Consider the following 21,170-nt stretch of genomic DNA (forward strand, 5'->3'; position numbering starts at 1 on the left):
TGGATTTCTTATTCTCCCCTCCGTGTGAGTGTGGTCACAATCTCTGTCTATCGGGAACATTTTACATCTTATATGTATTTTTCATTGTTTATTTATTATTATTTTATGTTATGTTATCTTGTATTATATTACATTCTAAAATTATATTATATTAATTACATTGTCTTAATTATATATTATATTACATACTCGTCCCAGGAGCCACTGGCAGTGAGGAGGTATCGCAGTCTCCTGAGTCAGTCGTTGTCACCGAGGGAGACACTGCATCCTTGACCTGTTCCACCACAGTCGTAGGACGGATGCTACAATGATACAGACAATTCCCGGGGCGAACTGTGCAGCAACTGGCGACCGGTACCAGCGATCAGAGCAGGATCACGGCTCGCTTCAGTTCAGTAGAGAAGCGCAGTGCTCTGAATGTTAGTGACGTTCCAGTGACAGACACCGCCGCCTATTTCTGTGCAGCAAGAGACCGTAAAAAACCTGCCGGGGTCGGGGCGCTGATCGGTCGTATCCTGTGCCGTTGTCAGAGCGGTGGGGGTTTATAACACCGTCCCTGGGAGCACCCCTCAGTCTCCCAGTAGCTGGAGTCTGCTCCTGATCTGGGTTTACTCTTTAATATCAGAAGCAAGTTGAACAGGTTAAATTAATTCTGCTATTCTCTGTCGAACTCTAAGCCAGGCACCATGTGCTCCCCATGTTCCTTACTGATAATAATGGTCGTGCTCCCAGTGAGTCTGTGTTTAAATGGTCAATGTGTGTTTCATGTGTTATACTCGCTCCCAGACTTTCGCACATTCTGTGTTTTGTCACAGAAACGAGTGGCGCAGACTCAGTGTCCCAGGAACCTCCCAGAGATGTCGGGGAACATTGGGTCTAATGAGAGGGAGGAACTGAATGAAATCAGTATTTGTAGGGAAATGGTGTTAAGGAAATTGACGGGATTGAAGGACGATAAATCCCCAGGGCCCGATAATCTACATCCCAGGGTACTTAAGGAAGTGGCCCTAGAATTAGTAGATGCATTACTGGTCATCTTCCAAAATTCTATAGATTCTGGAACAGTTCCCTTGGATTGGACGGTAGCTAATGTTACTCCACTATTCAAAAACGGTGGTAGAGAGAAAACGGGGAATTGTAGACCGGTAAGCCTGACATCAGTAGTGGGGAAAAAGCTAGAGTCCGTTATAAATGATGTAATAGCAGAGCACTTGGAAAACAGTGACAGGATCGGACAAAGTCAACATGGGTTTACAAAAGGTAAATCGTGCTTGACTAATCTACTGGATTTTTTTCAAGGATATAACTGGTAGAATAGATAAGGGAGAACCAGTGGATGTGGTCTATTTGGACTTGCAGAAGGCTTTTGATAAGGTCCCGCATAAGAGATTAGCGTGTAAAGGTAAATGACATGGGATTAGGGGCAAGGTATTGACTTGGATAGAGAATTGGCTGGCAGACAGGAAGCAAAGAGTTGCAATAAATGACTCTTTTTCCAAGTGGCAGGCAGTGACTAGTGGGGTACCGCAGGGATCGGTTATAGGACCCCAGCTATTCACAATATATATTAATGATCTAGACGAGGGAATTAGATGTAATATCTCCAAGTTCGCAGACGACACAAAGCTGGGTGAGCGTGTGTACTGTGAGGAGGATGCCGAGAAACTCCAGTATGATTTGAACAGTTTGGGTGATTGGGCAGATGCATGGCAGATGCAGTATAATATGGATGAATGCGAGGTTATCCACTTTGGTGGCAAAAACAGGAAGGCAGATTATTATCTGAACGGCAATAGATTGGGAGAAGGGAAAGTGCAACGAGACCTGGGTGTCCTGGTGCACCAGTCGTTGAAGGTAAGCAAGCAGGTGCCGCAGGCGGTTGAGAAGGCAAATGGTATGTTGACCTTCGCAGCGAGAGGATTCGAGTACAGGAACAAGGATGTCTTGCTGCAGTTGTACTGGGCCTTCGTGAGACCACACCTTGAGTATTGTGTGCAGTTTTGGTCGCCTTATCTGAGGAAGGATGTTTTGTCATGGAAGGAGTTCAGCGAAGATTCACCAGGCTGATACCTGGGATGGCAGGAATGCCGTATGAGGAGAGATTGGGTCGATTGGGCTTATACTCGCTGGAGTTTAGAAGAATGAGAGGGGATCTCATTGAAACTTATAATATTCTAGCAGGACTGGACAGACTAGATGCAGGAAGGATGTTCCCGATGGCGGGGGAGTCCAGAACCAGCGGTCACAGTCTAAAGATAAGGGGTAAGCCATTTAGGACTGAAATGATGAAGAATTTCACAGTGGTGAACCTGTGGAATTCTCTACCACATAGGGCAGTTGAGGCCACTTCATTAAATATATTCAAGAAGGAGTTAGATATATTTCTTAAGGCTAAAGTAATCAAGGGATATGGGGAGAAGGCAGGGACAGGGTATTGAGTATGGATAATCAGCCATGATCTCATTGAATGGCGGAGCAGGCTCGAGGGGCCGAATGGCCTACTTCTGCTCCTATCTTCTCTGTTTCTATGTTTCTATGAATTAAGGGTTCTCGAAGGAGAGACCCTAATACTAAGCTGTAGTTTCTCCACACCCAATAGTTTGCCCTACCTCTACTGGTACATCAATTTCCCTGGTACGCTCCGCGATATTTACTGAGGAGATATTGCTCGGGGCAGGGAGATAATTCTCCGTACTTCCCTGATCGGTTCTCTGCTGATTCGGACAAAGACAAGGGCACGAACATAGCTACTGGATATAGAAACCTGGCAGACTTTGGCCTCCGTGACTTTGGGATCAATTTAACCCCACAGATAAAAGCACCAAAGAACACTTCATGAAGCTGTAAATATTCGCTGAGGTTTTTGTCCGGGGCTTTTCTTTTATCTGACGCTAAGCCTCACTGCACAGTAATAGGACGCACCGTCCTCCATAATTAGGCCGCTTACATTGAGGTAACCGTACTTTGTAGATATTGTCCTGAGATATCGACTGCCTTCAGTGATATTGCATTGCTATTTATCCAGCATGGCGGCTGTGCCGGTTTCTGGCAATACCATTGCACGGTGTAAATATCTGGGACTGTATATTCGCAATCTAACTGCACCGAACTCACTTCTGACACGGCAATTGTCACTGGAGACTGAGTTACTGCATCTGCAAAAAGTCCACCTGTGAAGTTAGGGGAACAAAAGAACATGAAGTTTACTAGGATCGATCTAAACTTGTGTCTAATTGTCTGAGTGTGTGTAAACTTCCATCTACCCAGCTGTCCATCATATGGATATTTATGATCCGTAATTGCACTAAATCCTTGCACAAGCTCTTTGCATCGATCTGCTAACTTGTGTTGTTTAATATAATCCACTACTTACTGCCCAACACTGCCGCCAAAATTTATTAGCAACATGTCTGACTGAATTCTCACAGTGACTTGGAATTGAATGAGGCCGAGATTGAGAAGGGGAGCGGTAACCCTCTGTTAGCTCATTGTTCCACCCGTACACTGCAGGGGGCGGACCCATTGTGACATCACTGAGATTACCATTGCTGTTCGCTTTGGTGGTTCCATCACGTGACTTTCTAATTACCATGCTTGAGTTTCGCGCCCTCTGCTGGCGGATTCTGTTCAATCCGAATTAGAATTAAATCATTGAGGGGGTTTCGGGTTGATAGATTATATATAAAACCATCTCTGTAAAATATTGTGTCTCAGAACTCTAGATTACAGCTGTGTAGTCTCTTCATTTCCCTTCCACTCTTCTCGTTCCCAGTCAGTTCATCAGTGAGCAGCAGCAGGTTGACCACAGTCTTCGCAAGACCCAACCATCGCCCTTTCCGCTCCATCAGCTCCGAGTGCAGCTGAGCGGCGCCGCGCACTTTCTGCGGTTACACAGAGCTCTGAATTTGATCAATTTTGAGTCTCAGGCAGCCCCGCCCTCAGCTTTCGTTTGCTGCTCTCGCTCTGACCCGCCTTGCCTGCCCTGTGTTATTGGAGAGATTGCTGCCGCTGCTCCCTGTTTGGCATTGGTTGGATCAGCAATGCAGTGGGGCGGGAATCTGTAATTCTGATCCGACAGATGAATTGCCGGACTGCAGAGTTCCAGATTCAGGGAGCGTCATGTAAAAGCTTCTCGCACCACTCCTCGTCATTATATCACTTCTCAGTAAGTATTACCTGCCCAGTAAAAATCCATTGTCACTCTGACTGCTGTGACCCAGATGTTATGATTGATAAAATGATGATGATGATGATGACTATTAATGTTATTTTGTGTCAGAATGGAGCCGCCAAGACAGAGTGGAACTACCGCTTCCTGAAATGACGGTTGAAGAGAAAAGTAATATCACACTAAGCTGCACCGTGAAAAGAAGCGCTTCTACCCTTTATGTATTGTGGTACAGTCAGCGCCCCGGGCAGCCTTCACAGTACGTGGTTTATATTATTGCAGGGATAGTAAACCGGAACACCGACTACACTGACCGAGTCTCTTCTACGTTTAATAAAAATACCAAGATTACTGAGCTAATGATCAGCAATGCCCTGATCTCCGACACCGCCGTGTATTAATGTGCCATCAGCCCACACCGCTGCTGAGATATTGGGGGTCCCGTACAAAGCCCAGACTGAGAATTCCAGTTAGTGCTCTCCAGAAGACACTCTCACACCGATAAACAGAAGCGATAATTCAGCCTCCACAGTGAGAGTCACGGAGACCTTCTTAAAAGGCCAATAAAACACAACACACAAGAACCGGTGAGGTCCACCGGCGGAATTATATTTGTTGGTGACTTCAACTATCATTTATGATAATAATACATTTCGCAACTGCACCTGTGTCTCCTTAAGTCACGTTTTGTCTTTCGATGCCCTTTCCATGCCTGCCTGTCCCTTTTCATCCCCTGTCTCCACTCTTTATTCACAATGGAATGTATTTCCATCTTCCAGTCTTTAGTTTAATGATGTAAAACCTTTGCTGCTGCTCGGTATATTAATTCAGAACCGCTCCAACGCAGCATCCCATAGCCAGGAACTGCAGACAGGTCAGTGAATAAAGACAGGATTCCTGGCACCCTGTCCACCGACATCTGAACAGTTCTCAGAACATCCACCAGAGGGCGTCAGGTCACAATGTTCCTTTTATGTATCAGACCACCGGCAGTGAGTTAAATGCTGTTTCTGCAACGATTGTGTAAATTTTGGAATGACTTGAAGATTAATATTTGAAATCCTCAGCGGACTGGTTCGGCACATCGGACAATAGTCATCAGAAAAAGACATCCATCATATTGAAGGATTGGTTTCTGATGCCACCCAGTGGGAAGGGTGTGGAAGATAGTGAAATAAATGTCAAAATGTGTGCGAAAGACACAGCCTGAGATTCGATTTCTGAAGCCATTAACTGTACCGATGGCGGAGATCGATGTTAAAGGGACAAAAGACAAACGAAAACCGCCTGTACTTTGTTTCTTTTTCTGCGTCACGTCCTTTTCTAATGTGACTGAAAGTGGTAAGGACAGTTTTCACGCCCTGCTGGTGTTGAGCTCTTGTTAACGAGAACCAGCCCACAACCTCACCTTGGGGGTTTGAACCCCCTCCCTCCCTCCTCTGCTGCCGGGAACATTAGCGGGAAATTGCTGAAACGCACCGACGCGCCGCTCCCTCCATTCTCTCTCATTGAAAATTTAAAATCTGAAAATTATGGGTCAGTAAATTAATCATTACAGGCACAAAGAAGGTCACAAATCGTCAGATATAATTAAAAAAACATTTTTAATGCAAACCACAGAAGGGGACGGTGCTTGAAACGCTGTTTAAGATATAGGGAGAGTTTATTTATGCGTCTGTTCAATTGTTGGTTCAGTAACAGCAGATACCATCGCTCGAATATCACAGATCTATAAATCACTCCTTAAAATAAGGGATCATTGTTAGTTCACTAGTTAGCTGACCCGTAAGGGAAAGCTCACGGCAGTCACGGTTACCGGTGTCCTGACTGTAAAACTAACAGAATTCTGGAGAGTGAATTGACTCCAGAATAATCCAAATCCATTAGCAATCCTGAGTTTTTTTCGTCACAATAACCAGACATGGGTTCATTCCCACCCTGGTCTCTAAAAGCGGAACCATTCCCCTATAAGGACACTGACTGTGGCCCAGCTCGGGGTGTTTCCATTCACCGGCAGCCAGCTCACCACTTACCGGTCTCACAGCCCCACTGGGGACACAAGGAAGTGAGGTGAGAGCATCCTGAGACACGACAGCAGATTATTGAGGGCGGGGATTAGAATTCAAATATCCAACCCCCCTTTTACAGAGCGGACAGCGACAATGCAGCAACTCAGCATCTGGGCTGTATGGGGGGCATTTCTGACAGGTAATTGTGGACCAAACACATTTCATCTTTTCTCCAATTTCTAACATGGTTTGAATCTGACTTTTAATCACGCCTGTCTTTTCCCTGTTTGAACATGTTTTTCAGATCTGAGTCTTGGAGATTCTGTCACTCAGCCGCTGTCCTCAGGAGTTAAGACAGAAGGTGACTTTAAGCTGTACCTATGATACTACACAGAGCGGCTATTATTTATACTGGTACCGGCAACACCCAGACACACAGCCCGAGTTTATACTGAGGAAACACTAGGGCGGTTCTGAATATAAAGCAGATTTTGCTAAAACACGCTTCTCTGCAGATCGCCAGACCTCGACTAAATTCACCAGTTTAACCATCTCGGGGCTGCAGCTGACTGACGCTGCCGCGTACTACTGCTCTCTCTGGGACTCACAGTGATGGAAAGCAGTCTCAGCCCTGTACAAAAACTGCCATTGGACTGTAGATCGGGGCTCCTGTCTGTTGGTGTTGTGTGGAATCGCGGGCAGATGCAGCCACAATGAGCAGCGCGCTGTCAGGCGCTCAAACACACACCGAGAGGAAACCAAATTAACCTCGGGTCAAACTGTCACCCAACTGTTTCCAGGAGCGGCCGAGAAACAAACTGCAGAATCAAATTGTCCCGAAAGATCGATCACAGAATGAACCGACCGGTTAAACTATCCTTTCTGCTTCTGATCAGCTGTTTAAGTTATGGATCGATGTTCAGATCAGCTCCGATTAAGAGGTTGCTGACAGCGCCAGGAACCTCCTGCTGGTCGCTCCGTTTATAGGACATCATCTGTTTCCCATATTCTGCCTGTGTGTGTTATTTCATCCCATGTATTCCTTCACAATCGGATATTTAATCTGTGAGATGCTCTGGAAATCATCCGACCCATGACTTTCTTTAATTTTCAGCTAAAGATAGATGCAACTTTCTAAATTTGAAAACAGCGGAGTTGAAAATACGCAACCGAATGAGAGAGACGTGAAACGAGGAACAAAATGGAATGTTTCTGGAGATCTGTGGGGAAAGTAGAGATCTCTGAACGATTTTGCTATTCTTAATGTTCGGGTTTTGGCTGCATCAATTAACTTCCGTGCATTAGTTAACCTGAAAATAATCTGACCAAGTACTACTAGCCTGTAAGGAGCGCTCTGCCTGTGTGTTAGTTTGCCCGAAGGAGGCTGGAATAAATTGCAATTCAATGGTTCAGTTGGCTCACAGCCTGTCAATGATTTAAGGAGCCATGAAGGACAGAGCATCCCACAATGCACTGCGGGCCAGTAAAGGCCCTATGTCGACCACGGGCCGCACTGGTCCATGGGAGACTTGCTCGCACATACGCAATTCGCTAGCTACTTTAATCGTCGCTATCTCTCATTTACCTCTGTCGCATATTTTCTCCTTTTTATTCAGAAAAGGCGAGTGTTTCACTTGTGGGAATTGAAGTCACATGTCACACCACAATAGGCGACTGTGCGATGTGGCCGACTGTACATCACAGTGAGTTAGAAGTTGACATTTTACTGATGGCAACTGCGTTCATCTAATTGAGAATGTTTCACCTCCCCTCTCTCTGGTGGGGGAGCGGGGGTACAGTGGGTTAATAATTGCCTTTCCACTCTCTCTCGTTGGGGAGTGGGAGGTACATTAGTTCAACAATTGCCCTTTCCCGCACTCTGTAGGGGGGGTGGTGGTACAATGGGTTAACACTTACACTTTGCCCTCTCTCTGGTGGAGGAGTGGGGGTACAGTGGGTTAACAATTGACACTTTCCCCTTTCCCTAGTGGGGCAGTGGGAATTACATTGGGTCAACAATTGCCCTTCGCCCTCACTCTGTAGGGGGGGTGGTGGTACAATGAGTTAACACTTACACTTTGCCCTCTCCCTGGTGGAGGAGTGGGGGTACAGTGGGTTAACAATTGCACTTTCCCCTCTCTCTGGTGGGGCAGTGGGAGGTACATTAGTTCAACAATTGCCCTTTCCCCTCTCTCTCGTGGGGGAGTGGGGGGTACAGTGGGTTAACAATTGTCCTTTCCCCTCTCTCTGGTGGGGGAGTGGGGGGTACAGTGGGTTAAAAATAGCCCTTTCCCCTCTCTCTGGTGGGGGAGTGGGGGGTACAGTGTGTTAACATTTGCCCTTTTCCCTCTCTCTGGTGGGGGAGTGGGAGTACAGCGGGTTAAAAATTGCCCTTTCGCCTCTCTCTGGTGGGGGAGTGGGGCTACAGTGGGTTAACAATTGCCCTTTCCCCTCTCTCTGGTGGGGAGTGGGGGTACAGCGGGTTAACAATTGCCCTTTCCCCTCTCTCTGGTCGGGGAGTGGGGGTACAGTAGGTTAACAATTACCCTTTCCCCACTCTCTCTGTTGGGGAGTGGGGGTACAGTGGGTTAACAATTACCCTTTCCCCACTCTCTCTGTTGGGGAGTGGGGGTACAGTAGTTAACAATTGCCCTTTCCCCTCTCTCTAGTGGGGGAGTGCGGGTACAATGGGTTAATAATTACCCTTTCCCCTCTCTCTGGTGGGGGAGGGGGAGGTACAGTGGGTTAACAATTGCCCTTTCCCCTCTCTCTGGTGTGAAAGAGGGAATCACAGTGCGTTAACAGTTGCCTGTTCCCCTCTATCTGGTGGGAGAGTGGGGGTACAGTGGTTTAACAACTACCCTTTCTCCTCCCATGATGGGGAGTTGGAGGTACCATGGTTTAAAAATTTTCTTTCCCCTCTCTCTGGTGGGGGAGTGGGGATACAGTGGGTTAACAATTACCCTTTCCCCTCTCTCAGGTGGTGGAGTCTGAGTTACAGTGGGTTATCAATTGCCCTTTCCCCTCTCTCTGGTGGGGGAGTGGGGGTACAGTGGGTTAACAATTGCCCTTTCCCCTCTCTCTGCTGGGGGACTGGGAGGTACAGTTGGTTATCAAATGCCCTTGCACCTCTCTCTGGTGGGGAAGTGGGAGTTAGAGTGGGTTAACAATTGCCCTTTCCCCTCCCTCTCCTGTGTGAGAGGGGAGTGCAGTGTGTGAACAATTGCCCTTTCAACTCTATCTGGTCGGGGAGTGTGAGGTGAAGTGGTTAACAATTGCTTTTTCCCCTTTCTCTGGTGGGGAAGTGGGAGGTACAGTGGGTTAACAATTGCCCATTGCCCGCTCTCTGGTGGGCGACTGCCAGGCACAGTGGGTTAACAATTGCCCTTTCCTATCTCCCTGGTGGGAGAGTTGGAGGTACAGTGGGTTAACATTTGCCCATTGCCCTCTCTCTGGTGGGGGATAAGCAGGAACAATGGGTTAACAAATACCCTTTCCCCTCTCTCTGGTGGGGGAGTGGGAGGTACAGTGGGTTAACGGTTATCCTTTTCCCTTCTCTCTGGTAGGAGAGTGGGGGTACAGTGGGCTAACAATTGCCACTGAGTACTGTGCGCAGTTTTGGTCATCTTAACTGAGGAAGGATGTTCTTGCCATGGAGGGAGTGCAGCGAAGATTCACCTGACTGACACCTGGGATGGCAGGAATTACGTATGAGGAAAGATTGAGACGATCAGGCTTATATTCGCTAGAGTTTAGAAGAATGAGAGAGGATCTTATTGAAACTTACAAAATTCTAACAAGACTAGACAGACTAGATGCAGGTACGATGTTCCCGATGGCGGGGGAGTCCAGAACCAGGGGTCACAGTCTAAAGTCCGATCACCATCTTGTCTCGTTTTCAAAACCTCTTAATGTCTCTTCACTTCTCTTCTGTTCTTTCATCCCCATTTCCCAGCCCCCAAACTAGCCTTTTAATCGGTTTCATTTCCTGTGTTTTTTCAGTCCTGACGAAGGGTTTCGACCTGAAATGTTGACTCTATTTTCTCTCCACGGATGTTGCCTGGCCTGCTGAGTTTTTCCAGCATTTTCTGTTGTTATTCCACATTCATCATCCTGTTCATCCACAGCATTTCCTACAGCGCTGCCGTCACTCTAGTGATGGTGAGAAGATTCAATCCACTCACACTTCGATCTGACTGAAGCGGTTTGACAAATCTCTAAAAGTTTAATTTATAAAAACCCTGAGATAAATGCCCCAACCCACTAATCTCTGTTCCATTCTTTTATCCCTCTTTTACAGGTCAAGTGAACGGTTGAATTTCGGACGCCATGGATTTTCCTCATCTGTTTATTAACATCTCTGTGTCCTGAAAATAAAACATGTCCTCTTGGTGATTCTGAGCGTCAAATGCCTTCAGTTAATAGACCCGAATCTGTTGCTGAGAAAATCATAACCGGGATTTCCGCCTCTCTGTTTGAAATGTGTGAGATAATCGTGGCTTTAATATAAATATATCTTAGAATTTAACCGTTTTTTAAAAAGTTCATATGTAAATAAGTCACTTTTCTCATTCCTAATTCACAATTGCCCCCTTCCCGTTATGTAGAGCCCCTGTTTTTTCTCCCTGGTGTCTGTTGCAGTTGTACAGAGAGCTGGCAGCTCAGCCCGCCTGTGGTCTGGTCTCAATGTGACGCTCTGCTGTTATATTCACTTTGTGTTAAGTTTTTCAAAACTTCTCTGTAAATTGTTCTCAGTGAGATTGTTAATAAATCTGGAATGACAAATGGACTAACTTGGACTTTGCTGAATTCCTTTCTCGAAGGCTCCTCCACACCGCTTCATTTCCCAAAGCAAACTTTGTTTTATTTCCCTGACAATTATTTCTCACCCGTCCTGTCTGGGCTGTGTTTGAACCCAAGTCCCTTCGGTTAATGAGCCACTGTGCCACCCCGTGTCCCATCAGAGTAACGACACCTTTACCCCTGCCTTTTCCCAGAGGCAGAATGACTTCACAGCGACCAGGCGCACCTCGTAGTCTCCTCTAATATTATGGTCTGTCACAGTCACATGTCGGGTTCTATTAACAAGTAGTTCTATTAACAGCACAAATAGAAATAAATGGGTAAGATCTGATCGCCATTACGGAGATGTGGTTGCAAGGTGACCAAGGCTGGGAACTGAATATTTAGGGGTATTTGCTATTTCGTAAGGATGGGCAGAAAGGAAAAAGAGGTGGTGTAGCTCTGTTTATACGGGATGAGATCAGTGCAGTAATGAGAAATGATATTGGCTTAGAAGATCAAGACGATGAATCAGTTTGGGTGCAGGTAAGAAATAATAAGGGTAAAAAGTCACAGGCCCCCCCAAACATTAGCCAAACTGTAGGACAGAGTATAAATCATGAAATAATAGAGGCTTGTAAGAAAGGTGCGTCTATAATCATGTGAGATTTTAATCTTCATATTGATTGGAAAAAGCAAATTGGCAAAGGTAGACTTGAGGAACAGTTCTTAGAGTGTATAAGGGATGGTTTGTTGGAACAATACGTTGTGGAACCAACCAGGGAGAAGATTTTTAGATCTGGTAATGTGTAACGAGGCTGGATTAATTAATGATCTCGAAGTGAAGCATCCTCTTGGGAAGAGTGAGCACAGCATGGTAGAATTTCAAATTCAGTTTGAGGCTGAGAAAGCTAGGTCTCAAACTAGTGTCCTGAACTTAAACAAAGGTAATTACAAAGGTATGAGGGCAGACTTGGTTAAAGTGGACTGAGAAAATATATTACAGGGTAAGACTGTAGAAAAGCAGTGGTAAATATTTAAGGGGATATTTCATAACTCTCATTGATATATTCCAGAGAGAAAGAAAGAATCTAAGAGAAGGATGAACCATCCGTGACTAACTAAGGAAGTAAAGGGTGATATCAAATTGAAAACAAATGCATACAATGTTGCGAAGAATAGTGGAAGGCCAGAGGATTGGGAAATTTTTAAAAACCAGCAAAGGACTGTGGTAAACCACGTTCACTATCGTATCACTGTTAGTAGTTAGCACTGTTCACCACTGTTCGTTATAACTGTATCACTGACCACTATTGTATCACGGTACGAGGTCGCCTCTTGCCACACTGCTATACCTGGGATGACCACTGCCGACTCCGCCTTGGCTCCACCCACCAGGCCAGGTATAAAGGTGAGCGACTGGCTGGTATTCCTCCTGCTTGGATCGGATCACCCACGAGAGTGGGCTCTGTTATTTAGTCAATAAAAACCTTTAGTCACCTTCGTAACTCTTCGCCTTTTATTGGAGGAATTGATAGGTATATCAATTTTATTGACTAAATTTAATGATGTCCGACAACGAGTCACAACCGGCGGAGGAGCCACCAGCGCAGCTCCCAGGAGCACAGCCACACCAGCCAGCTTGGCTGCGAGCCCTCAGACCGCCGTACCTGGACCTGAACCCACGAGCAGCAAACTCAGCCGCAGACTTTAAACACTGGCTGGTCTGCTTCGAATCATACCTGAGAGAATCCAGCGTCCCTCAGGCATCCAAACTAAGTGCCCTGCAGGCACAACTGAGCCCGAGAGTATACACTCTCATCGAGGACATGACTACCTACGAGACCGCCATCAACCTGCTGAAACAGAAGTACCGGACCCCGGTAAACTACATGTACGCTAGGCACCTCCTAAGATCACGGCCGCAACAGCCAGGAGAATCAGTAGCCGAATTCTCACAGGCGCTATATGCACTCGCCAGGAACTGTGACTTTAAATCGGTGTCGGCAGCCGAAAATACTGAAGATAATATCCGCGACGCATTCCTGAAAGGCCTACGGTCCGAGTACTCACGGCAAAGACTGCTGGAAGCTAAAGACCTCAGCATGGAAAAAGCTGAAGCCCTCGCTATCTCCCTGGAAGTGGCCCACCAAGATCAGGAAGCATTCACCAGGTACTGCTCGCGACCCTGGGACTCGGGCCCGACCCCTACCACAGCACCCTTCCCAGCGCCGCCCCCGGGACCTACCTCTGCGTCGGCGTCCCGGACCCGACCGGCCCCGCCACCCCCGGCACCGGCCCCGACATCGGGCATCCGCGATCGGGCCGCCGGCTGTTTTTTTTGTGGCCAGGAGAAGCACCCGAGGTCGCGCTGCCCAGCCAAGAACTCCATATGCAAAACCTGCCTGAAGAAAGGCCACTTCTCCAAGGCCTGCAGGAGCGGATCCTCAGAGGCCAGCAGTGCCGCATGCGAACTATGGGGCGGCCATCTTCGTTTAGGGCAACTGAGGCCAGCATCCCCACACATGAGTCATGGGGGTGGCCATCTTTGTTTAGGGCAACTGAGGCCAGCATCCCCACACATGAGTCATGGGGGCGGCCATCTTTGATTAAGGCAACCGACCCCAATAGTGCCTCATGTGAGCTACGGGGGCAGCCATCTTCTCCGTCATTTTGCCCTACCTCGTGGGAGACGCCATTTTACTCACCACGCCCGACCGCCTCGCCCGCAGATGACAACGACTCGCTCAGCTACACACTAGCTTCCGTCACCCTGGACCAAGCCCGCCCGCACCATCTGTCCACGTCAATGATGGACATCAAAGTGAACGGCCACGCCACGACCTGCCTGTTCGACAGCGGAAGCACGGAGAGCTTCATCCACCCAGACACGGTGAGCCACTACTCTCTCTCTGTCCTACCAACGCGCAGCCGAATCTCGATGGCATCGAGGTCCCACGCCACGGACATCAGCGGCTACTGTGTCGTGACCCTGTCGGTTAAGGGCACGGAGTATAAAAACTTTAAACTCCTCGTCCTCCCCCATCTCTGCGCTGCCGTCCTACTAGGGCTGGACTTCCAATCCCACCTCCAAAGCGTAACCCTAGCATACGGTGGACCCCTCCCCCCACTCACAGTCAACAACCAGCAAACGTTAAACCGCCCACCGCGTAACACCTGCAGCCTCTCCACCCTCAAGGTCCCGCCACCCTCTCTGTTTGCTAACCTTACCCCTGACTGCAAACCCGTCGCTACCAAGAGCAGGCGGTATAGCGCCGGGGACAGAGCCTTCATTAGCTCTGAGGTGCGGCGCCTCCTGAAAAAGGGCATTATCGAGGGGAGCAGCAGCCCCTGGCGTGCCCAGGTCGTAGTCGTAAAGACCGGCGATAAAAACCGCCTGGTCATCGACTACAGCCAGACCATAAACAGATATACCCAGCTGGACGCATACCCCCTCCCCCGCATATCTGACATGGTCAATCAGATGGCACAGTATAAAGTATTCTCGACCATCGACCTGAAGTCGGCCTACCACCAACTCCCTATCCACCCTGAGGACCGCCAGTATACCGCCTTCGAGGCGAATGGGCGCCTATACCACTTCCTTAGGGTCCCTTCGGTGTCACTAATGGGGTCTCGGTCTTCCAAACGGAGATGGACCAGATGGTTGACCAGAACGAACTGCAGGCTACATTCCCCTACCTAGATAACGTCACTATCTGCGGCCGCGACCGGCAGGAACATGACGCGAATCTGGAGAAATTCCTCCGTACAGCCCAACGGCTGAACCTCACCTACAATAAGAAGAAATGCGTGTTTAACACCACGCGCCTTGCCATCCTCGGCTGCGTAGTGGAGAACGGAATCATCGGCCCCGACCCAGAAAGAATGCGCCCCCTCATGGAGCTACCCCCCCACCCCACTGCCCTAAAGCACTTAGGAGAACCCTGGGGATTTTCGCCTACTATGCCCAATGGGTACCCAATTACGCGGACAAAGCCAGACCCCTCCTGAAAGCCACTTCCTTCCCCCTCACGGAGGAGGCGTGCGCGGCCTTCTCCCTCATTAAGGGAGACATAGCCAAGGCCACGATGCACGCAGTGGACGAGTCCATCCCCTTCCAGGTGGAGAGCGACGCATCCGACTTCGCCTTAGCCGCCACCCTAAACCAGGAGGGGAGGCCAGTGGCCTTCTTCTCAAGGACCCTACAGGGCCCCGAGATCCGACATTCGTCGGTCGAGAAAGAGGCCCAGGCGATCGTGGAGGCAGTACGGCGCTGGAGGCACTACCTGGCAGGGAAACGATTTACCCTCCTCACCGACCAGCGTTCGGTGGCTTTCATGTTTAATAACAAGCTGAAGGGCAAAATCAAGAATGACAAGATTTTGAGATGGAGAATCGAGCTCTCCACCTACGATTATGAGATCTTGTACCGGCCAGGCAAGCTGAACGAATCCCCTGATGCCCTTTCACGAATGACATGCGCCAGCGCGCATATCGATAGGCTTCAGACCCTCCACGACCAGCTCTGCCACCCCGGAGTCACCAGACTCTACCATTTCATTAAGGCCCGCAACCTGACCTACTCCATCGAGGAGGTCAGGACCATGACCAGGAACTGCCAGACCTGTGTGGAGTGCAAACCGCACTTCTATAGGCCGGACCGAGCAAGCCTGATCAAGGCCACCCGCCCCTTCGAGCGCCTGAGCATCGATTTTAAGGGGCCCCTCCCGTCCTCTGACCGTAATGTGTACTTCCTCAACATCGTTGATGAGTACTCCCGTTTCCCCTTTGCCTTCCCCTGCCCCGACATGACCAGTAGCACGGTCATTAAGTGCCTGAATGCCCTCTTTGCCTTGTTCGGGTTCCCGAACTATATACACAGCGACCGGGGCTCCTCCTTCATGAGCGAGGAACTCCGGCAATTCCTCCTAGAGAGAGGTATTGCAGCAAGCAGGACCACCAGCTACAACCCCAGAGGTAACGGTCAGGTGGAAAGAGAGAACGCAACGGTATGGAAGGCCGTCCTCTTAGCCTTAAAGTCTAAGGGCCTCCCAACCTCCCGCTGGCAAGATGTCCACCTGACAGCGCTGCACTCCATCCGGTCATTACTTTGCACGGCCACTAACACCACCCCCCATGAACGAATGTTCGTTTTCCCCAGGAAGTCGACTACGGGAACCACTCTACCAACCTGGCTGACCGCCCCGGGGCCGGTCTGGCTGCGGAAACACGTGAGGGCCCATAAAACGGACCCCCTGGTCGAGAGGGTGAACCTCCTGCACGCCAACCCCCAGTACGCCTACGTGGCGTACCCAGACGGGCGGGAGGACACTGTCTCCCTACGAGACCTCGCACCCTCAGCCGATCCGGAAACACCGCCACCACCCCCCCCAACCTCAGCCCAGGTAGACGGCATGCCGGAACCCCACGAGCCCTCGCCGACCACGCAAACACCAGCATCAACACCGGATAAGGCACCAGCAACGGATAAGGCAACACCACCGCTGCGGCGATCGGAGAGGCTTACGAAGCCTCCAGACAGACTGACCTACCAGAATTGGTAGTACACTTCACCCCGCCGGACTTAATTCTAAACAAGGGGTGAATGTGGTAAACCACGTTCACTATCGTATCACTGTTAGTAGTTAGCACTGTTCACCACTGTTCGTTATAACTGTATCACTGACCACTATTGTATCACGGTACGAGGTCGCCTCTTGCCACACTGCTATACCTGGGATGACCACTGCCGACTCCGCCTTGGCTCCACCCACCAGGCCAGGTATAAAGGTGAGCGACTGGCTGGTATTCCTCCTGCTTGGATCGGATCACCCACGAGAGTGGGCTCTGTTATTTAGTCAATAAAAACCTTTAGTCACCTTCGTAACTCTTCGCCTTTTATTGGAGGAATTGATAGGTATATCAAGGACGACTTAAAAATGATATATAAAGAGAAGATAGCTTACGAGAGTAAACTGGCAAGAAGTATAAAAACATACAGTTAGAGTTTCTACAGGTATTTAAAAAGGAATAGAGTAGCTAAAGTAAACTTTGGTCCCCTAGAGGAGTAACCTGTGGAATTAATAATGGGAAACAGGGAAATGGCGGAGACTTTGAACAAATATTTTGTATCAGTCTTCACGGTAGAAGACACTAAAAGTATCCCAATGATGGATAATCAAGGGGCAATTGCGGTGGGGGGGAGATAACTTAAAACAATCACTATCACTAGAGAGAAAGTACTAGGCAAACTAATGGGACTAAGTGTGGACAAGTCTCCTGGACCAATTGGCATGCATCCTAGACTATTAAAAGAGGTGGCTGCAGAGATAGTGCATGCATTGGTTGCAATCTACCAAAATTCCCTGCATTCTGGTGAGGCCACAGCGGACTGGAAACCTGCAAATGTAACGCTCCTATTTAAGAAAGGAAGGAGACAGTTAGCCTAACATCTTTCATTGGGAAAATGCTGGAGTCCATCATTAAGGAAGTAGTAGCAGGACATTTAGAAAATCATAATATAGTCAAGCAGAGTCAGCATGGTTTTATGAAAGGGGAATCATGTTTGACAAATTTGCTGGAGTTCTTTGAGGATGTAACGAGCAGGGTGGATACAGGAGAACCAGTAGATGTGTATTTGGATTTCCAGAAGGCATTCGATAAGGTGCCGCATAAAAGGTTACTACACAAGATAAGTGCTCACGGGGTTGGAGGTAATATATTAGCATGGATAGAGGATTGGCTAAGTAACAGGAAACAGAGAGTTGGGATAAATGGGTCATTTTCAGGTTGGCGAATTGTAACTCGTGGGGAGCCGCAGGGATCAGTGCTGGGGCCTCAACTATTTACAATCTATATTAATGACTTGGATGAAGGGACCGAGTGTAATATAGCCAAATCTGCTGCTGATACAAAGATAGGTGGGAAAGCAAATTGTGTGGAGGACGCAAAGAATCTCTAAAGGGATATAGATAGGCTAAGTGAGTGGGCAGGAATCTGGCAGACGGAGTATATTGTGGGAAAATGGGATGGTTGTCCATTTTGGTAGGAAAAAAAGCAAATTATTATTTAAATGGGGAGAGATTACAAAATGCTGAGGTACAGGGGATCTGAGGATCTTTGTACATGAATCACAAAAAGTTAACATGCAGGTACAGCAAGTAATTCGGAAGGCAAATGGAGTGTTGGCCTTTATTGCAAAGGGAATGGAGTATAAAAGTAGAGAAGTCCTGTTACCACTGCACAGGGCGTTGGTGAGACCACGCCTGGAGTACTGCGTACAATTTTGGTCTCCTTATTTAACGAAGGATATAGTTGTATTGGGGGCCGTTCAGAGAAGGTTCACGAGCTTGATTTCGGAGGTTAAATAGTTGTCTAATGAAGAAAGGTTGAGCAGGTTGGGCCTATACTCACTACAGTTTAGAAGAATGAGAGGGGATCTTTTCAAACATATAAGATACTGAAGGGGCTTGACAGGGTAGATGCAGATAGGATGTTTCCCCTCGTGGAGGAATCTAGAACTAGGAGCATAATTTCAGAATAAGGGGAAACCCATTTAAAACGGAAATGAGGAGAAATGTCTTCTCTCAGAGGGTCGTGAATGTTTGGAATTCTCTTCCCCAGAGAGCTCTGGAGACTGGGTCATTGAATATATTTAAGGTGGAGATAGACAGATTTTGAATGGTAAGGGAGTCAAGGGTTATGGGGAACGGGCAGGGAAGTGGAGTTGAGGCCAAGATCAGATCAGCCATGATCTTATTGAATGGCGGAGCAGGTTCGAGGGGCATAATGGCCTACTCCTGCTCCTACATCTTACGTTCTTATGCACAGCACGACTTAGATACAGAGTAATGCTCCCTCTGCAGTGTCCCGTCGTACACTCCCAGGGCAGGTACAGCCCGACTTAGATACAGAGTAATGCTCCCTCTACACTGTCCCATCAAACACTCCCAGGGCAGGTACAGCACGGGTCAGATACAAAGTAACGCTTCCTCTAAACTGTCCCATCAAACACTCCCAGGGCAGGTACAGCACGGGTCAGATACAGAGTAAAGCTTCCTCTACACTGTCCCATCAAACACTCCCAGGGCAGGTACAGCACGGGTCAGATACAGAGTAAAGCTCTGTCCCATCAAACACTCCCAGGGCAGGTACAGTACGGGTTAGATACAGAGTAATGCTCCCTCTACACTGTCCCATCAAACACTCCCAGGGCAGGTACAGCACGGGTCATATACAGAGTAAAGCTTCCCCTACACTGTCCCATCAAACACTCCCAGGGCAGGTACAGCACGGGTTAGATACAGAGTAAAGTTCCTTCTACACTGTCCCATCAAACACTCCCAGGGAAGGTACAGCGCGAGTTAGATATCAGACACAGACAAACCAAGGAGCACCAGGGATGATTCCCAGAGCCTGGGGCCTACTGACACACAGCCTCTCTCCTCCTGTTCTGAATACACACGCTCTCCAGCTTTTAGACTGTATTTGAGGGAGAGGTGATGGGGGAATCTCGTGGTGTTGACAGACGCCTTTGGAGCCTTCTGCGCCCGATGGACAAAACTAGATAACATTTTGATAAAATCAAATTCTAATGCAATATAGTTTTAGTTTTGTTTAGGCCAAGTGTGCGAGTGGAGCCCTCCTCTCCGGGTGGGCACTCATAGAATGTAGTTTTGTTTTGCAGTCGCCCCTTTAAAGGAGACCCGAGTTAAAATGGTTCACACAGACCAAGGAGAATAGTCGGCCCAGCACTTGGGTAACCACTTCTAACCCTTCTCCAATCTCAGCTACACCCATCAACCCTGACCCGCTCTCTCCTGTTTCTCTGACGAAATGTATCCCTGCTCTGCTCCATTCCCTCTGATACCATCTACCTGAACTCAGTGCACATCACCTCCGAGATCGGAAGTGACCTTCAGATCTTTGCTTCCTGTTTCCCTGAACTTTCGCTCCACGTCCTTCACCGTCTCATCAGATTAGTTCGGTGACTCCCGGCAACGTGAATATCTCCAGAGGTGTCTGGCCGGGGCCGAGCATCTTCCGGCATTTTCCTTTTAATGCGGTTCTGCTTTTCCGATAAACTCCTGCAATTCAGGCATGAGCTATCCTGCAGTTGAATACGATATCGGGTTAAGATAGGAAAGAATTAACGGGACGTCTGAAGGGAGATTGGGAATGTATGGAGTTGGTGTTTAAACTCCGTCTCTTCTACAATTTCTCACCCCTCCCCCTATTCGGGGCCGCCATCCCCTCTAATGTCACCCTGTCTCTCTGTCGTCTTCCCAGGCTCTCACTGATTCCGGAATCGGCGATTCTCACTGAGCGCAGGGCCCGTTTAAGAGGCCCCGTGCTGCCCCACAGCCACCGCCCCTCCCCCACACCCCGTGTCATAGGACTGAGTCAGAGGTCACAGGAGTCACAAACTGGGGCGGAAGCTGGAGACACCCCGTGATCCTGAATCAATGGGAGAAACATCCATTAACGTTGCTGCGACCTGCTGAAGGATTGTGGCGTCATGAACTGCAGGGCAATACGGCGACATATTTGTGTGAAGTAAAACGTTGCGCATGTTTGCCGTTTATTTAACTAAAACGGCTCGAAAATTTACTTCAGTTTCCAGTAAAATAACCGCTCGATCTTAATCGATAAAGTGAAACTTTGGCACGCGAGGGACTATAAACGTTGCTGTTAAAGCGGCTGGTTAACTGCGAAGTTTCCCAGAGTGCAGTGCGGCCCGTGTCAAAATGGGGCTTTTCACTGCCGCTGTGAATTGTGGGAGCCGCAGCCCCCCATGGCCGAGTCATTAACTCACTGAATCCAAACCCATCGTCCCTTCAGCCGCGAGCCGGCCGGGTTGTTGATCCCTACAGACTGCGGGTGTCCTGCTGAGCGGAGAGAATCTCTGAGCAGATTGGAAACCGAATCCGGAAAATCCCACGAGGTGGAGACCGCTCATCAACCCAATCATAAGAACATAAGAAAACGGAGCAGAAATAGGCCACATGGCCCCTCGAGCCTGCTCCACCATTCAATAAGATCATGGCTGATCTTGGGCTCAAAACCACTTTCCCTGCCCGCTCCCCATAACCCTTCACTCCCTTATCTTGAAAAAATCTGTCTATCGCCACCTTAAATGTATTTAATGACCCAGCCTCCAGGCTCTCTGGGGCAGAGAATTCCACAGATTTATGACCCTCTGAGAGAAG

At 48.5% G+C, this 21,170-nt stretch overlaps 1 pseudogene; it reads right to left on the reverse strand.

Moving 5' to 3' along the window:
- Positions 1-6,113: 6,113 nt before the first annotated feature.
- The window catches only part of LOC147118453 (uncharacterized), a 113,417-nt pseudogene continuing 98,360 nt past the window's right edge, over positions 6,114-21,170 (reverse strand).

Source organism: Somniosus microcephalus, chromosome 4 (genome assembly GCF_052327205.1).
Source record: "Somniosus microcephalus isolate GS21.2 chromosome 4, FLI_Smic_1.0, whole genome shotgun sequence".
Classification (NCBI taxonomy): domain Eukaryota; kingdom Metazoa; phylum Chordata; class Chondrichthyes; order Squaliformes; family Somniosidae; genus Somniosus; species Somniosus microcephalus.